Below are 17,296 nucleotides of genomic sequence, written 5' to 3'. Positions count from 1 at the left end.
TTATTTTTTATAAATTCGCAATCGCTTTGTCACATCTTTTGGGGTATTGTGTGTAGATTGATGAGGAAAAAATTAATTTAATCCATTTTAGAATGTAACAAAATGTGGAACAATTTGAGTGGTCTGAATAGCTTTTCCGAATGCCACTGTATCTGGCCCTATACCATTGTGGCTGCGTACACGTGCGTGTGCGCGTACGTATACGTGTGTGTGTTTTTCCATTGTTTGTGCATTATAGCTTTGTGGGAAAACTGTTATCATTACTCCTAAATGCACCTAGAGCTCTGAAATCTATAACCATAACTCTAACAGCACACACACTACACACACACACACACACACACACACATTGACATTACTGGAAGTGAGCCTCAGTCTCTCCCTCTCTCTCTCTGATAAACATCTACGAGGAAAGAGTCCCTTTTTTAAATCTCTGTCAGGAGATTGAGAGAGAGACATAGAGAAAGAGCGAGAGAGAGAGAAAAGAGAGAGAGAAAGAGAGATGTAAGTACTACTCCATTACCCGTAGGTAATTCACATTAATGTAAGCTGAGATCAATGTGAAAATTGAACTGAAATGGTTGTAATGGTATGTAGGCCAGGCCTGCATGTACACTGTTGTGATGTGCTGTTAGGACCCACACTGTAAAAGAAAACAGTAATTTATACAGTAATTTTGGACATTATGTCAACAGTAAAAATACATTTTACTGCAGCATACTGTCAAATTATGGTTCATAGTGGTTGAAATGTTGTGGCCAGGGAAAAAGAATTGCTGTATTTCAAATGGTTGTGTAATTCCATCCCACAGAAGTTACAGCACCATACCATATTTTTCTTGAGCGCAAATTTTGGGGGACCACTAGTGGGTGCATGGTATTTTTGTTCTGGCTCATTAACATATTTTGAGGCGTGCCTTGTCAGAGGCTATGTTTGTTGCACCCGTCAATGAGAATGCTGTACCAATTTAACTGGTATGCGGTAGTAGTGCTTCATCAATTTAAAATGTATAGGGAGCAAATTGGAGTGGCAGCAGCTCTTATTAAACCATTAATGGTTGAGCATTCTGCCATGTCCTGTTGGTCTGTTTGGCCTTTTAGTCACTGCCACTTTGGAAGCCTTTTGCTAATCAAAGGCCTCCCAGAAGCGTAAGGTGGCAAAAACAGCACTATATTCATTGACGTGCGTTATAACTCTGCTTGCACCAATTATATGTAATTACAATAGAATACTGTAAATTAGAAACCCCCATCTCCCACAATGACATTTCGTTAATTCACTCATTCAGCTTACGATTACAGTAGCATTTACTTTATTACTGTATAATACAGTAAATTTACAGTATTGTACTGTGTCATTACACAGTTCTTGCTTTGATTCTGTATTTAGATTACAGGTAGGTGTACTGCTATCTCGAAATAAGGAACTTACTTGCCGAATGAGCTGCTTTGAAGTTACTGTTAAATTAATGGCAACCCCTTTACAGTGCAGGGGTGGTGGCTCTCCTCCTGGGGATAGCTCATCAGCATCTGGGAGGAAGAGTGCACTCCAGGCCTTGCCCTACCATGGGGTAGCATTGATCTATGTTGGCTACTATGGCCAGTCTTTCTCATGCATTCCTGCACATTACTGTTCTATGCGCCGGATTACACTTTTTATTAATAACTAGTGTGTGTGTGTTTGTGTGTACAACCGGTCTATACAGTAGATTATGTGTATACAGTACAGTAGAACAGCAGAAGATAAGTCAGTCTACCGAGGTGTGCAAGGATGCTGCAAGGATACCGGCTGGTTCGCGGGTCGCCATGGTAACTTAAACACCGGTTCTCTAGAAATCTGTTGTTGGTGTTTAAGGGCATGAGCAGAGATGAATAAAGTAATGAGATGATGAATTATTGTCGGTAAAGCTGAATGCCTGGGTAGGGTGCTTTTCATCTGTGCATGTGAAGATACACATGGCCTACAGGTTAGGTAGCCTAATCATTAGGCCCTAATGTATGCGTAGCGTCATCTGTCAACAGCCGTCGATTGAGGAATAATTCAAAACGAATAATATTTTGTCACTTTTACAGACCTACCCTACTTTGACGTTTAAACCCTTATTTACAAATAGCCAAATGGATACCGATTACATTTACATTGCTCAGATCCACCCTCTAATACTAAACTATTTCTTGTATACCTAACACCATTGCCCAACTTCTTCTTCGAATACTTCCCCAGTTACCCTCTCCACTCATTCCTCCTTTATTTTCTTGTCCTTTAGGCTACTTCCTTTTCTTTACTTTAATTGAGCTACCCGGTTCTCAAAGATGGAGAGACAAGATCATCCTCCTTAAGCATATAATCCACGCATATCATCGCCTGCGTGTTAGGTAGCAGTCCCTCTGCCGCAGCTGAGTTTCCCGCGGGCTTGCACTGTTGAACCTACCTCATTCTTTACCTCTTCTCTCTCTCTCTCTCTCTCTCTCTCTCTCTCTCTCTCTCTCTCTCTCTCTCTCTCTCTCTCTCTCTCTCTCTCTCTCTCTCTCTCTCTCTCTCTCTCTCTCTCTCTACTCTCTCTCTCTCTCTCTCTCTCTCTCTCTCTCTCTCTCTCTCTCTCTCTCTCTCTCTCTCATCCACATTTGCAGTCCTATCACATTCCCTCTACTCCCCCCATCCGCCTCAACCGCTCCTGGAAAGGAAAGGAGAGAGGGAAGAAAAATTTGTGAAATCACACAGGCATTCGTTACAGCCAACCATAAAGTCTCCCATCGCTGTTCGTTATTTTTCCTGATAACGTTTTTCCAACTCTCTGCCGCTGTATAGTTCTTAGCGCTAGTGGGAGGGGAGAACAAGCGTATAAATGGTTTGCTTTAGTCAAGGATTTTAGTGCCTTAATTTATTTAATCTTTTACCCACTCATTATATAATTACAATTATTGCCCATAATGTTACTAATTGACATTATTGGATTCATATAACTATTTTCCATAGTCTTGGTTTTGATGGTGCGTTGTGTTTCTACAGGGAAGAGGGGCCGGTTCTAGCTCTGTATTCGCCCTTGATGGGTTTCAAGTAGAACACTGATTATGTAACATGAATATATGTTGTAATAAGCAGCTGCCCATCTTGCTGGATGGTTTGCGCCAGGGTCCAGGGCCTTGGGGGATGGAGAACAGGGAAAAAACAAAAGGGAAAGAAGAAAAGTCTCACAAAAACAAAGTAGAGTCTAACCACACCTGTTCTGATGCATAATAATGATGATAGTGATGATATGCAATAGATTTCTGTAGAGAGAGATAAATAGAGCAGGAGACAGGAGAAGGCTGATTATTAAGCCAATCCAATCTCAACTAAACAGTGTTGTCTTCCTAGTCAACAGTCATTCCCCAATAATTGCAATACTTCAATAGTGGCTATTTAAATTATCGATCCACATATGTTTAATGTCAAATTATATTGAAAAGATACTAGAGTCCACAAACCTGCAGGTATTTATCCACCCAATACAAACTTGCATGTATCTATCCACACTGAATCTCCCCCCTCTCTCTCTCTCTCTCTCTCTCTCTCTCTCATCTCTCTCTCTCTCTCTCTCTCTCTCTTTCTCTCACCCAGGAAGCACTGTGTGCGGGAGAAGGAAGATTTGATACAATCAATATCAATAGATTTGAGCCATTTCACTTGGAGCTATCCTGTGTGTGTGTGTGTGTGTGTGTGTGTGTGTTTGTGTGCGTGTGTATGAGAGAGAGGGATAAAAAAGCCATTTCTGACAGCCTTGACTGACTGACTCGTTTCCTCATGATTCACACAATCAATCCTCTCACTTCAGCATAACATTTCTGCTCCTCCTCTCCTCTCCTCCTCTTCTCCAAAAGAACCCTCAGTCCTCTCTCTTATTTTCTCCTCTTCTTTCTCTCTCTTCTGCTCCCTCTCTTCCTCTGCTCTTTTCCCTTTCCTCCAATCTTCTCTCTCTCTTCTCTTCCCCTGCTCTCCACTCTTCTTCTCTTATCTATCTTCCTCTCCTCGCTTCCCCCTCTCTTTTCCCTCCCTTCTCCTCTTCTCTTTCCCCTCATCCTCTTCCCTCTCTTCCCTCTCTGTCGCCATCCCTCTCTGACATCATAGATCATCTCAGGTTGTCTGTTTGTCAATACTGCAGTATGTTCCCAGCCACTGATTCAAATCATTACCTTATCATCACCTTTTATTACATTATCCTTATTATTACCATTCATCAACCCCTTTATGACATGATCATTATTGTTACATTATCACTCCCTTTATTACATTATCCTTATTTTACTTTATTGTTGTAATTTTTTTTATTTTTCCCATTTAGTCATTTAGCATAAAGCGCTCTTATCCATCATTGCATTATCATCTTATTACCTTGTCATTCTTTTTTAACCTTCGCTACTCTCTGTTTGCTAGCTGCTTCTACTAATCTCTCCACCACCAGCCCTCTTTGCCTGTCTATATGCAGGAGCAGTTGAGCCTGTGGCGGCTCTCTGTCTGTCTATATGCAGGAACATTAGCCTGGGGGCGAGGTTCTACTGACTAGTAGCTTCCTGATTGTTATTATTTTATTATTCTTCTGAATCTCCAATTACTGGCAGACTCACTAATTTAGATTTATTTTCCTGGTGAAAACCTAGAATTAAATTGCAGCTCTTGTTTCTCAGACGTGCAGTCTTCCTCCTCTCATCCATCGCCCGTGTTTCTATTATATTATTTGATTATCTTCATCAGCATCGCTCTATCTTTCATATTCTGATTTTAAAGCAGCCTCTTATTCGAAGGGTCTTCATCTCATGCTATTTGCTGTGTATTATCATGATAATCAACCTAATTTATTATAATGGATTTGGATTACTGTTGAGTTCTTGATGATAAATATAATGGGTGTTTTCTGAAATCATTGTCTGTATGTAACCTGGCGTTAGGTACCTAACCGTCTATAACCTATATAACTATATATACTATAACTTACTTATATCCATAATTAAGGATTGTATATATGCCAATATACCACGCTAAGACTGTTCTTAAAGCATGATGCAACGCGGTGCCCTTATTGCTATTACCAACTGGTGTCAAATATAATTCAGCATAAAAATAAATGTTTTGTCATACCGTGGTATACGGTCTGATATACCACGCCAATCAACATTCAGGGCTCAACACCCAGTTTATAATAATATTATAACTCCTATATCTATATAATAAAACTATATAAAACTATACTTTCACTCATGTGAAGACCCAGATTAATTCTGGTACCTGTCAAGTGGTGGTTCCAGGATGTGAAACCAAGTACTAGGTGCAATTAGTTGTGATGGTGCCAGTAGTTCTTGACATAAAGGGACATGCATTAACATCACTCTAGTGGGTTGTATAATTCCATTTAACTGATACATGTGTGTGTGTGTTTTCTGTATGCAGTGCGGTGCGGGGTGGGTGTGTGCAGCTGCCTGGGCTGGAGCTGAAGGCAGAGGAGGCAGGATACTGTGTGGCTCTCCCTGCTGTCTGTGGTGGTCCTGGGGTGTGCGCCCCCGGCACACACACACACTCACCACCCTGACGCCCACCTCACACACACACCCCTGTGGTGGACAGCTCGGAGGGGGGAGGTGGGCGAACCGTCTCGGCGTGCACGTGCGAGGTCAAAGAGGCGTGTTCGTGCCTCTGTGATGGGCGGGGGCTTCACTAACGCCAGCCAGGTGATTACCTTAATCTAATATACTTCATATTATAATATCTGCATATATTAATCTCTACATGTCCTGTATATAAAATTCCACCAACCAATCAATCAATCAGAATTGTCCCAGTCACAGCTCCTGGCCTTCAAGCTCAACCTGCAGAGGAACTCCTTGAGGCGTCTCTATATGTGACGTTCCTGCGCAAAGCAATGCCAGTGAGCGTAAACCCTAGGCAACAAGCAGCTGCAGGACATCCCAGCATGGACATTTTCATGGTGGACACCTGAGCCTCTCCCCCGACAAACTGGAGAGTGTTCACGACACCTTCTCTGGCCTGGAGGCACTGGTGCCTGCAGAGTAGGCCTGCCATCATTACTGCCCACTCAGAACCATCAATAAACACTGTGATCAATCCTCTTTGAACTAATCCTGTGATCGAGTCATCATCCATACTTGCTGTGACAATTAATAAGTTATAGTAGCAGTCTCTGAGCCGGATGAGTTCCTGTTTGTGTCATAATGTCATTTGACTTTACCTCTATCCCCTCTCTACCTACAGGCTACCACAATTCATCAAACGCATGTGCGACAGGCGGGCGCTCACCGCTCCACCACTCATAAACTACGCGTTCTCACACAACCTGATCCCTGCTCTACCTCCTCGTGTCTGTATCTATATTAACCCTTCACTGTGTTACCGTGCCTTACCATGTCCACATGATGGGTCTGTTTCTCACTCTGACCAAGGTACAGTGGGGAGAACAGAGTATTTGATACACTGCCGATTTTGCAAGGTTTCCTACTTACAAAGCATGTAGGAGTCTGTAATTTTTATCACTTAAGTACGTTCAACTGTGAGAGATGGAATCTAAACAAAAATCCAACATCACATTGTATATTTTTAATAATTAATTTGCATTTTTATTGCATGACATAAATATTTGATACATCAGAAAAGCAGAACTTAATATTAGTTACAGAAATCTTTGTTGCAATTCAAATCATCTGGTTTTCTGTAGAGTCTTGACCAGGTTTGCACACACTGCAGCAGGGATTTTGGCCCACTCCTCCATAACCTTCTCCAGATCCTTCGGTTCCAGGGCTGTCGCTGGGCAATACGGACTTTCAGCTCCCCTCCAAAGATTTTCTGTTGGATTCAGGTCTGGAACTTTCACCCCTCCAGGACCAATTCTTCTCGGAGCCACTCCTTAGTTGCCCTGGCTGTGTGTTTCTCAGTGCGTTGTCATGCTGGAGAGGGCCAGCCACGCCCATTGCTCTTGTTTGGGGAAGGGGGTTGTTGGCCAAGATCTCATGATCCTTGGCCCCATCCATCCTCCCCCTCTGTCTGAATTCGTCCTGTCCCCTTTGCAGAAAAGCATCCCCAAAGAATGATGTTTCCACCTCCATGCTTCTACAGTTGGGATGGTGTTCTTGAGGTTGTACTCATCCTTCTTCTTCCTCAAATGCAATGAAGTGGAGTTTAAAACTATCTTTTTGTCTCATCAACCACATGATCTTCTCCCATTCCTCCTCTGGATCATCCAGATGGTCATTGGCAAACCCCAGGCGGGCCTGGACATCACGCTGGCTTGAGCAGAGAGGACCTTGCGTGCACTGCGATTTTTAATCCATGGCGGCGTAGTGTGTTACTAATGTTTTCTTTGAGACTGTGGTTCCACTCTCTTCAGGTCATTGACCAGGTCCTGCCGTGTAGTTCTGGGCTACTCACCATCCTCATGATCATTGTGCCCTCGGGTGAGATCTTGCATGACCCCAGACCAAGGGTGATTGACCGTCATCTTGAACTGCTTCCATTTTCTAATAATTGCTTAACAGTTGTTGCCTTCTCTGCTTCTTGCCTGACAGCTCCTTAGCCCATCCCAGCCTTGTGCAGGTCTACAATTTTATCCCTGATGTCATACACAGCTCTCTGGTCTTGGCCATTGTGGAGGGGTTGTAGTCTGTTTGATTGAGTGTGTGGACAGGTGTGTCTTTTATATAGGTAACCAGTTCAAACAGGTGCAGTTAATACAGGTAATGAGTGGAGAACAGGATGGCTTCTTAATGAAAAACTAACAGAGTCTGTGAGCTGGAATTCTTACTAGTTGGTAGGTGATCAAATACTTATGTCATGCAATAAATGCAAATTAATTACTTAAAAAATCATACAATGTGATTTTCTGGATTTGATTTTAGATTCCATCTCTCACAGTTGAAGTTACCTATATAAAATTACAGACCTCCATGCTTTGTAAGTAGGAAAACTTCGGCAAAATCAGCAGTGTGTCAAATACTTGTTCTCCCCACTGTAACTGTCTGAAAAAGTTGTTTTCAATCACATTTTACACACATTTTCCTTATTCTTCAATAACATGATCCCATATTCCAATTCCAATTTTTCGCAATGTGAAATTGGAATTTCAGTTTCATTCCTGAATTGAAATGGAATCGACCTTCCAGCCCAATGATCCCTTCCACCCCCCACGATCTGTGTCTCTGACCCACTGGACCTCGGGGAACTCTGAAAGCCTGGCCTCGCCGGGACCCTGGAGTACGTGGGTCGCAGCCTGATGGAAGCTCCAGCTGGAGGAGAACCCCTGGATCTGTGGCTGTGAGGGCTGTCCAGCTGCAGACCTGGCTGGGACACATCCCCCTACACTTCGGTGGTGGGGGACATCACCTCCGGGTCACCCTTCCACCTGCACGGGAAAGACCTCAGGGAGATACCACGCAAAGAGCTGTGTGCTGGAGAGGTGGAGGAAGAGGGGGAAGGAGAAGGAGAAGGAGGGAGAGAGGGAGAAGCAAGGGAGGGGTACAGCCTCCTCAGCCTCCTTCCTCTAACCCCAAAAGCGAACCCCCAACCTGGGATGCCCAGACCCACCAAGCCATCCTCCATGGTTCACCATCAGAACACACTACCTCACTTCTCAACGTCTTCACATCATCAGCGAGCGGCGGGAGAGAAGACAGGTCCCCTCGGCCCACCAAAGCGTCCCCGGCCCTCCAGGACTCGCCCCCACCCAGCGTAGCCTTCTCCTCAACCAGCCCCTCCCATCGCGGGGTACCAGACTCGCCCCCCCATCCCCATCATCCTGTCCCCTGGGGTTGCACCTGTAACCTCCACATCTCAGTTACAGTTTGGATGGTTACCTCTTTTGGCCCAGCAGTGTGACATCATCACACACAGCGGGGTGACTTCCTGCTCATAGATATAAACAACAACAAAATTTGAATAGGCCAAGACTGCTATTGGGCTCTTCACATATGTGCCACAAGGGACACAAACTACAGGGACAATCATGGCACTACGCACCAGCAGTGACAAATCTGAATGATGTTGTTGTGGCCTTAAACAGGAAGTCGCTCCGCTGTGTCTGATGATGTCATACTGCTGAGACTACCTTTGCATATGTGCTCAATGCAAAACACTTTGGGCTGAAATGTTGTATGAAAAGAGCTGTACAAATAAAGTTGATTCACTGGTAAATTGTTCCAGACCTAGGGTTGACAGTCAACTGTAAGGAGAGGGGCTTCCATAGCGTGTCCCAGCTCACGCCACGCCCCCTCAACGGACGGAAGTCTGTACCTCAGCGGCAACCTCATCCAGTGGATCTATAAGTCAGATTTCTGGAATTTTCCAGTCTGGATCTACATTCACCTGGGAAACAACCGGATCTCCTTTATTCAGGTTGTTGTTAGAGAGGATCTCCTTTATTCAGGTTGTTGTTAGCCAGAGGTCTCTCACTTTATTCAGGTTGTTGTTGCGAGAGGATCTCCTTTATTCAGGTTGTTGTTAGCCAGAGATCGCCTTTATTCAGGTTAGCCAGAGGATCTCCTGTATTCAGGTTGTCATTAGCCAGAGGATCTCCTGTATTCAGGTTGTCATTAGCAAGGATCTCCTGTATTCAGGTTGTCATTAGCCAGAGGATCTCCTGTATTCAGGTTGTCAAAAGCCAGAGGATCTCCTTGTATTCAGGTTGTTCTTAGCAAGGATCTCATTTCAGGTCGTAGCCAGAGATCTCATTTATTAATGTTGTCTTTAGCGAGAGGAGCTCCTTTATTCAGGTTATCTTTAGCCAGAGGATCTCCTTTATTCAGGTTATCTTTAGCCAGTCCTAGGGTTCAGATTATGTTTTGCCAGAGGCTTCATATACGGGGAGCACCTTGGCCACGTTTGATATCTATGATTTAATTATGCGTAAAATAAACAATAGGCCTATTACCTAGATTACAGCGTACACATGGATAAAATTGAGGCCTGTAGCGCAATGGGCAAGACGTCCCTATTTACCTTCTCTTTGCTCCCTCTCTGTCTCTGTCTCTCTTTCTTTCGCTCTCTCTCTCCCTCTCTGTCTGTCACGCTCTCTTTCTCTCTCTTTTCTTTCTCCCCCTCCTCTCTCTCTCTGTCACCTTCTCTCTCCTTTCTCTCTCTCTTTCTCTCTGTCTGGTTCTCCAGGAGGCGCTCTCCAGCCTGCCGACCCTGAGAGTCTCTACCTGAACGGCAACAACCTGCAGAGGCTTGTAGCCCACACATGTTCCTGGGTCTTCTTAACCTCAGGTAGGACTGACAGGCACACACATGCACACACACACACAAACACATCACCCTCCCTGAGCTCTATACGATCATGTCTCCCTGTAGTACTGTACTTTGAGTACAATGAGATCAGTGTGGTGGAGGCGGGAGTGTCAGCCCCATGCCGCTCTCCAGCTGCTCTTCCTCAACGCTAACCTGCTGAGGTCACTTCTGTCGAGTGTTCCAGGCATCTCCTCTCCCGCCTCAACCTCGCAAGCAACCACTTCCTCCAGCCTGCCTGTAGAGGGGGTGTTAGAGCACCTCACTGGACTGGTGCAGGTAGGGGGAGGAAGGGATGGGGAAAGGGTGTGTGTGTAGGGGGTTACGTGTGTCTTCAGACAGGGTGTGTGTTGTGGGTGGTGTGTATGGGTATAGGTGTTTGTGTGTAAAAGTGCAATTAAGTGTATGGGCACAGATGTGTGTGTCAGTCTGTCTGCAAAGGGAATCCAAAGAGCACTGGACTAGTCCAGATATGTATAATTTGTACACAGCACCTTTTAATCACATTCCTTTTTGTCATTATCTCCTCCCAGGTGGACCTGCAGCAGAACCCATGGGAGTGCAGGTGTCGTCTGGCCCCCTCTGAAGCACTGGCTGGAGGGCCTGAGTGCGGTGGTGGTGGTGGGGGGAGGTGGTCTGTCACTCACCAGAAGAGACCACAGGTAGTGCTGGTGCTAAGGCTCATGGCAGCACAGTTCACATTACCATACCATTTACTAATTCCCTCACTTGACGCTCCGTACTTCCCAGGTGTAAAGGATTGTCTTTGTGAATTAATTAATGGGCACCACTTGTTTGTTCTGAGTCATTAAGAAACTATCATTTAGCAACAAGGGATAAAACAACTTATCATATAAATTCTATCTGAAGGCAATTGAGTACTTTTAAATGACAAGGCAACGCATTCATGGAGAACAGTAGATACTTTATAAACAACAGATTTATTAAGAAATAACCAGGATAATGTGCTGAATGTACATTGATGAATGAATAATAAAGATTTTGGCAAATGCTAAATGGAATCAAACTAAGAAAGAATGTGAAAATTTTTCCACATAGCATTTCATGAAATGGAGAAAAGAGAAGCAGTTTGAATGTCCTGAATATGAATAGAGACAGCAATTTTCAAGGGAAAGATAGCCAATAATAACAGATACAAAAAGTAACAAACACAGATTATACGCTCACATTAAACAATCTGGGAAGATGAGATCGAGCTGGATAACTCTCTACATATTTGTCTGGAACCAACGGTCTTCAGAGAACTCTCCAAGCACGCAGAGTCCAAAACAAAGGATTTCAGAAGCAATGTTTCCTCTAAGCTGATTTATACAAGCCCGTGCAGAGTCACATGGAGATTGAGCTATACTAGAGTTTGCCCCATTAGTTTACGGTGTCAAACTCAATACATGTAGGGCCTAGTGTCTGCTAGTCAGGATCTTTCTTTACTAATCAGTGACCTTAATTAATCAATCAAGGGAGGAGCCAAAACCGCAGACACTGCAGAATGAGTTTGACACCTGTGTTTTTATAACATCAATGTTTCCCTGTACTGTGGGAATTGTGATCAAATCAACATAATATTAGCCGCTTTCAATGAAACATACCAAAAACACAAGACTTAGTATGTGATTTTTGTTTTAAGCAGAGCAGACCGGAGGAGTTCTATGGCGCTTGTTTTGAGATCAATGTATGTAGCCGAAGTGTACATTTTGTGCATATTCTTTTTTGTAGTTATTGTGAGTTGTCACAATGGGGAGTGATTAATTCCTACAAGAGCACAAAATATGTACATTTCTAGGCATCATTGATAAGCAAGTCAAAGTAAACAGCATTTTTTTATATCTTAAAGGGGCAGTGTTGTATTTTGAGACAGGCTTGAATAAGCTAAGCCAATAGGCAAAGGCTAGCATATGTTTTTGTCTGACTCTCTTTAATGTTAATGGTATGGAATAATAATGCATGTTGCATTTTCGTCTTGTGGTTTCTTGCATCCAACACAATACAACTTCTTAACAGTTTAAGTCACACTTACACTACGATGACCAAAAGTATGTGGACACCTGCTCTTCAAACATTTCATTCCAAAATCATGGGCATTAACAGGAGTTGGTCCCCCCTTTGCTCGCTATAACTGCCTCCACTCATCTGGAAAGGCTCCACTACATATGGTGGGACATTGCTGCTGCGACTTGCTTCCACATTCAGCAACAAGAGCATTAGTAAGGTCGGGCACCGATGTTGGGCGATTAGCTGGCTTGCAGTCGGGCGTTCCAATTCATCCCAAAAGTGTCGATTAGGTTGAGGTCAGGGCTCTGTGCAGGTCAGTCAAGTTCTTCCACACCGATCTCGACAAACCAGTTCTGTATGGACCTCGCTTTGTGCACGGGGCATTGTCATGCCTGAAACAGGAAAGGGCCTTCCCAAACTGTTGCCACATAGTTGGAAGCACAGAACTCATCTAGAATGTCAATGTACTGCTGTAGTTAACATTTCCTTTTCACTGGAACTAAGGGGCCTAGCCCGAACAATGAAAAAAACAGCCCCCAGATCATTATTCCACCTCCACCAAACTCTACAGTTGGCACTATGCATTCGGGCAGGTAGCATTCTCCTGGCATCCGCCGAAACACAGATTTGTCAAAAGGCGGACTGCCAGATGATGAAGCGTGATTCATCACTCCAGAGGAACGCATTTCCACTGCTCCAGAGTCCAATGGCGGCGAGAAGCTAACACCACCTCAGCTGACGCTGGCACGCGTGCATGGTATCTCAGACTTGTGTAACTGCTCGGCCATGGAAACCCATTTCATGAAGCTCACCATAACAGCCCTACATAAAACAGAAGATTACCTAAGGCAAAAAACTAAAGAAGGGTGGTTGTTCGGAGTGGATAGGTAGGCATATTCGAGAAAAGTCTAAGCAGCCCAAAGGTTGTGTGTTCGAATCTCATCATGGAGAATTTTCCAGCTAATTAGCAACTTTTCAACTACTATACTTTTTTAGCTACTTTGCAACACTAGCATGTTCAAAGTAACCCTTCCCTAACCCTAACCTTAACCTTAACTCTTTAACCTAACTACTAACCTTAACCCTAACCTCCCTAACCTAGCTTAACGTTATGTTAGCTATTCAACGTTAAGCTTTAGTCACCAGCACGTTAGCAACTAACAAAATGTCATCGTAACATATCATACGTTTAACAAATTGTAACATATTGTACAATTGTGCAATTATATTGACGTAACGAATATTGTACTAATTGCATATAATTGACATAACATATACAATTGTAATTCGTAACATATCAACAAAATGGATGATGGATATCCACAAATTAATACATACCATACAAACGTAACATATCATACTAAATGGGGTCTCTCGAATTAACGTACAGAATAATACATAAAATAATCTGAGACCAGGTGTGTTACAGGAAAACTGTGTTATTCAGTTCATTGACAGCAGATAGTTCAAAGAAGGAGCGACAGTTTAAATCCTATCATTAAAATTAGTTGATTAGATTACAATCGGGTGTGTTTTCCTTCCAAGTTGGACAAGTTTCTGCTTGAATTTGGTTAAAAGGACAGTGAATTCGTTCATACTTCGAGAACAAAAGTATGTTGTGGACACTTCTCGTCTAACATCTCATTCCAAATCAGGCATTGAAGCGTGATTCATCACTCCAGAGAACAATTTCTTTGCTCCAGAGTCCAATGGCAGTCTTTACACCACTACAGCCGAGCTGGCCAAGATTGCGCATGGTGATCTTTGGCTTGTGTGTCCGGCTGCTCGGCCAGGAAACCCATTTCATGAAGCTCCCGACGAACAGTTCTTAAGCTGACGTTGCTTCCAGAGGCAGTTTGGAACTCGGTAGTGAGTGTTACAAGCCGAGACAGACGATTTTTTTTTTACGTGCACTCAAGCGGTCCCATTTGTGAGCTTGTGTGGCCTACCGCTTTGCGGCTGAGCCGTTGTTGCTCCTAGATGTTTCCACTTTGTCACGCCTGACTCTGGGGACTCTTATTTGTTGAGTCAGGGTGTGCTATTTTCTATGTGGTGTAGGTCTATGTTATGAGTCTAGTATGTCTAGATCTACTGTTGGCGGTAGGTGGTTCCCAATCAGAGGCAGCTGTAGCTCGTTGTCTCGATTGGGGTTGCTACCAAACCAGCCTATTGGCACTAGTGGGTTGGGGATCTTGTTCCGTGTGAGGGTTTGTTGTGTGTGTACCTTAGACGTCACGTGTCGGTGTTTATTGTTTCGTGGCGTGTTTATGTGCGTACGAAAACATGTTCCATATCACGCATGCGCCTTGGTGACCCGTTCATCAACGAACGTGACACACTTCAGAATAACAGCACTTACAGTTGACTGGGGCAGCTCTGGCCCGGCCTTTTGCTCCTACTTCCACTACAGACTTACAGTTGACTGGGGCAGAAATTTGACGAACGGACTTGTTGGAAAAGGTGGCATCCTATGACTGTGCCACGTTGAAAGTCACCGAGCTCTTTCTACTGCCAATGTTTGTCTATGAAGATTGCATGACTGTGTGCTAGATGTTATACACCTGTCAGCAACAGGTGCTGGCTAATAGCTAAATCCACTCATTTGAAGGGGTGTCCACATACATTTGTATATATAGTGCTACTTGTCTGAAGGACAAGTGGCTAAAAGTTTAATGTTTTCAAAAAGGCTCATGAATGTATGTCTACATGGAACATCACACATTAGATGCCACTGTAGGCTGTATCATAGAACAGCTATTTCCAATAGACCACAGTATTTACTAAGTCATTTAGCTACAACAAACATAACCAAACTATGGGACTACAGGATGTTAGTGTGGGACAAACGATATGGGATGTGGCTCTATAATTATTATATAAATAAGGTCGTCAATACTTTTCCGCTGGGCACAGACGGCAATTCAACATCTATTCCACGTTGGTTCAACGTAATTTCATTATTACGTGGAAACATATTTGATTCAACCAGGGTGTGCCCAGGGGGTTGTCATGCATAGGCTTTGACTATTAGCGATGCTAATTTGGACACGCAAAACAGTACGCCCAATACAAAAGAGATGGATACTAGTGGGCACAATAGTTAGGTTCACCTTTACAGGAGTGCCAAAACAAACATCTTAGTCACAGTTGTACTAGGCAAGTGGGGATGCTCAGCCTCACTTCACTTACTGCAGGACAATCAATGGCGATATTAGTTGACACTGAACATTCCTTCGGTAAAATAAAAGTGTAACACCTACCTCAATGAGAAGGGTACTTGGAGACACCACAGTTATAGATTATCACCTTAAGATAAGTGTCTAAATCAAAATGTACCTAAGTCAAATCTAGTCTCATGAGGAGCATGGCAACCCCCTTACACTCACTTGCAGAACATTCTTAACAATAGGGTGGATATTCAGACCATACTCTATTGCTAGCAGCAGCTCAATAACCGTAGGCTACCAGTCAAACACTGGACAGCCTATTAGCTACATTTGTTACCAAAAACAGTACCTCGACTCGAGAGAGAGGCAAAACAGAGACTCCAGGTACCAGTTACAAACTTAGTAGCAATGTCCAAAATATCACCAGGAGGAGCCAACAGCAGTTTACACCTAGTAGGCTATTCTTCTGCAAAACAGTACATCTATTCCGAATAGAGAGGTACAGGTACAAACACAAACTTGCTTTAAGGTACAACCTTAGAACAAGCGTTAAAATGAATGCACCTAAAGGGTTTTACAAGGCTTAAACGGCTATGGAGAAGAATCAGCAATCACTTACAATTTCACTCGCTTAGCAGAGGGGAAGTTGAATAAAAGGATCAGTAATATCACACCACAACAGACAAATTAAACCACAAACGGCAAGTATGACCACAAACAGTTCATTACCAGACAGTCTATTCAGTTTAAAGTGGGATTTTTTTTTTTTTTTTTTTGGAGAATAGCATAAGCTCATTGAACACAAGTGACAAAATTCCAAATCCAAGGATTTTGGCTGTGGCTGAATTGCATCATAACAAAGGCTATAACAAACATAACCATTGCCCCTTGGGACTATAGGATGATAGTGTGGGACAGTACAATATGGGAGGCGGCTCGTATAATCATCACCACTCACGCTAAGGAATTACGTGGTATGCTGTTATCAGTATTACACAACAGGAACCAGTATCACGTCAGCTTGTGAGTGGTTAAACTCAATGTGTAGCCACTGATAATATTCCACTGGGAACAGACGTCAACTCTATTCCATGTTGGTTCAATGTAATGTTATTGAAATGGCGTGAAAACAATGTTGATTCAACCAGTGTGTGCCAAGTGGGATACACCAGTACAGGTTACTATGTTAACATTAACCCAACAAAACATACATTGTTTAGAAAGATGTAGGGATTACAAATGTCTAGGTTACGACCTTACCACACGTCACAAGAAAAGTTGAATATGCCTATACACTCTGGTAGGTTAGTCATTTAGACGGGGAGAGAGGGAGCTTTTTCTCTTTCAATCTCGCTGTCTTTCACTAACTGAAGAGAACTAAAAAGTTAACATTTGTATTTAATTAGCAGTGTTATATTCTGCACGGAATAGCATGTCAGTTAAGGCCATGAACACCATCAGTTTAATAACTCTGCCGGTTTGAGCGAGTCAAACTCACTTTTAGCACCTTGGTGCAGCTGTTCGGTTCGGAAGAGAGAGAGTGAACAATTCCATGAGGGTTTTATGCGACATAAACCAAGAAGGATGAGTTGATATTATTTAATCAGACCAATGCCTATAGTGGTTAGAACAAATGTGCCAAGCGGAATGTACTTGTAGGTTTTTGCAAGTTTACGCATTTATTCCAAAACAATAGTACCATTTGCTGACAAACTACAGTCATGGTCAAAAGTTTTGAGAATGACACAAATACTAATTTTCACAAAGTCTGCTGCCTCAGTTTTGATGATGGCAATTTGCATATACTACAGAATGTCATAAAGAGTGATCAGATGAATTGCAATTAATTGCAAAGTCCC

This window comes from Coregonus clupeaformis, unplaced genomic scaffold, assembly GCF_020615455.1.
Source record: "Coregonus clupeaformis isolate EN_2021a unplaced genomic scaffold, ASM2061545v1 scaf1325, whole genome shotgun sequence".
Classification (NCBI taxonomy): Eukaryota; Metazoa; Chordata; class Actinopteri; order Salmoniformes; family Salmonidae; genus Coregonus; species Coregonus clupeaformis.
Note: the sequence above shows the minus strand (reverse complement) of the source record.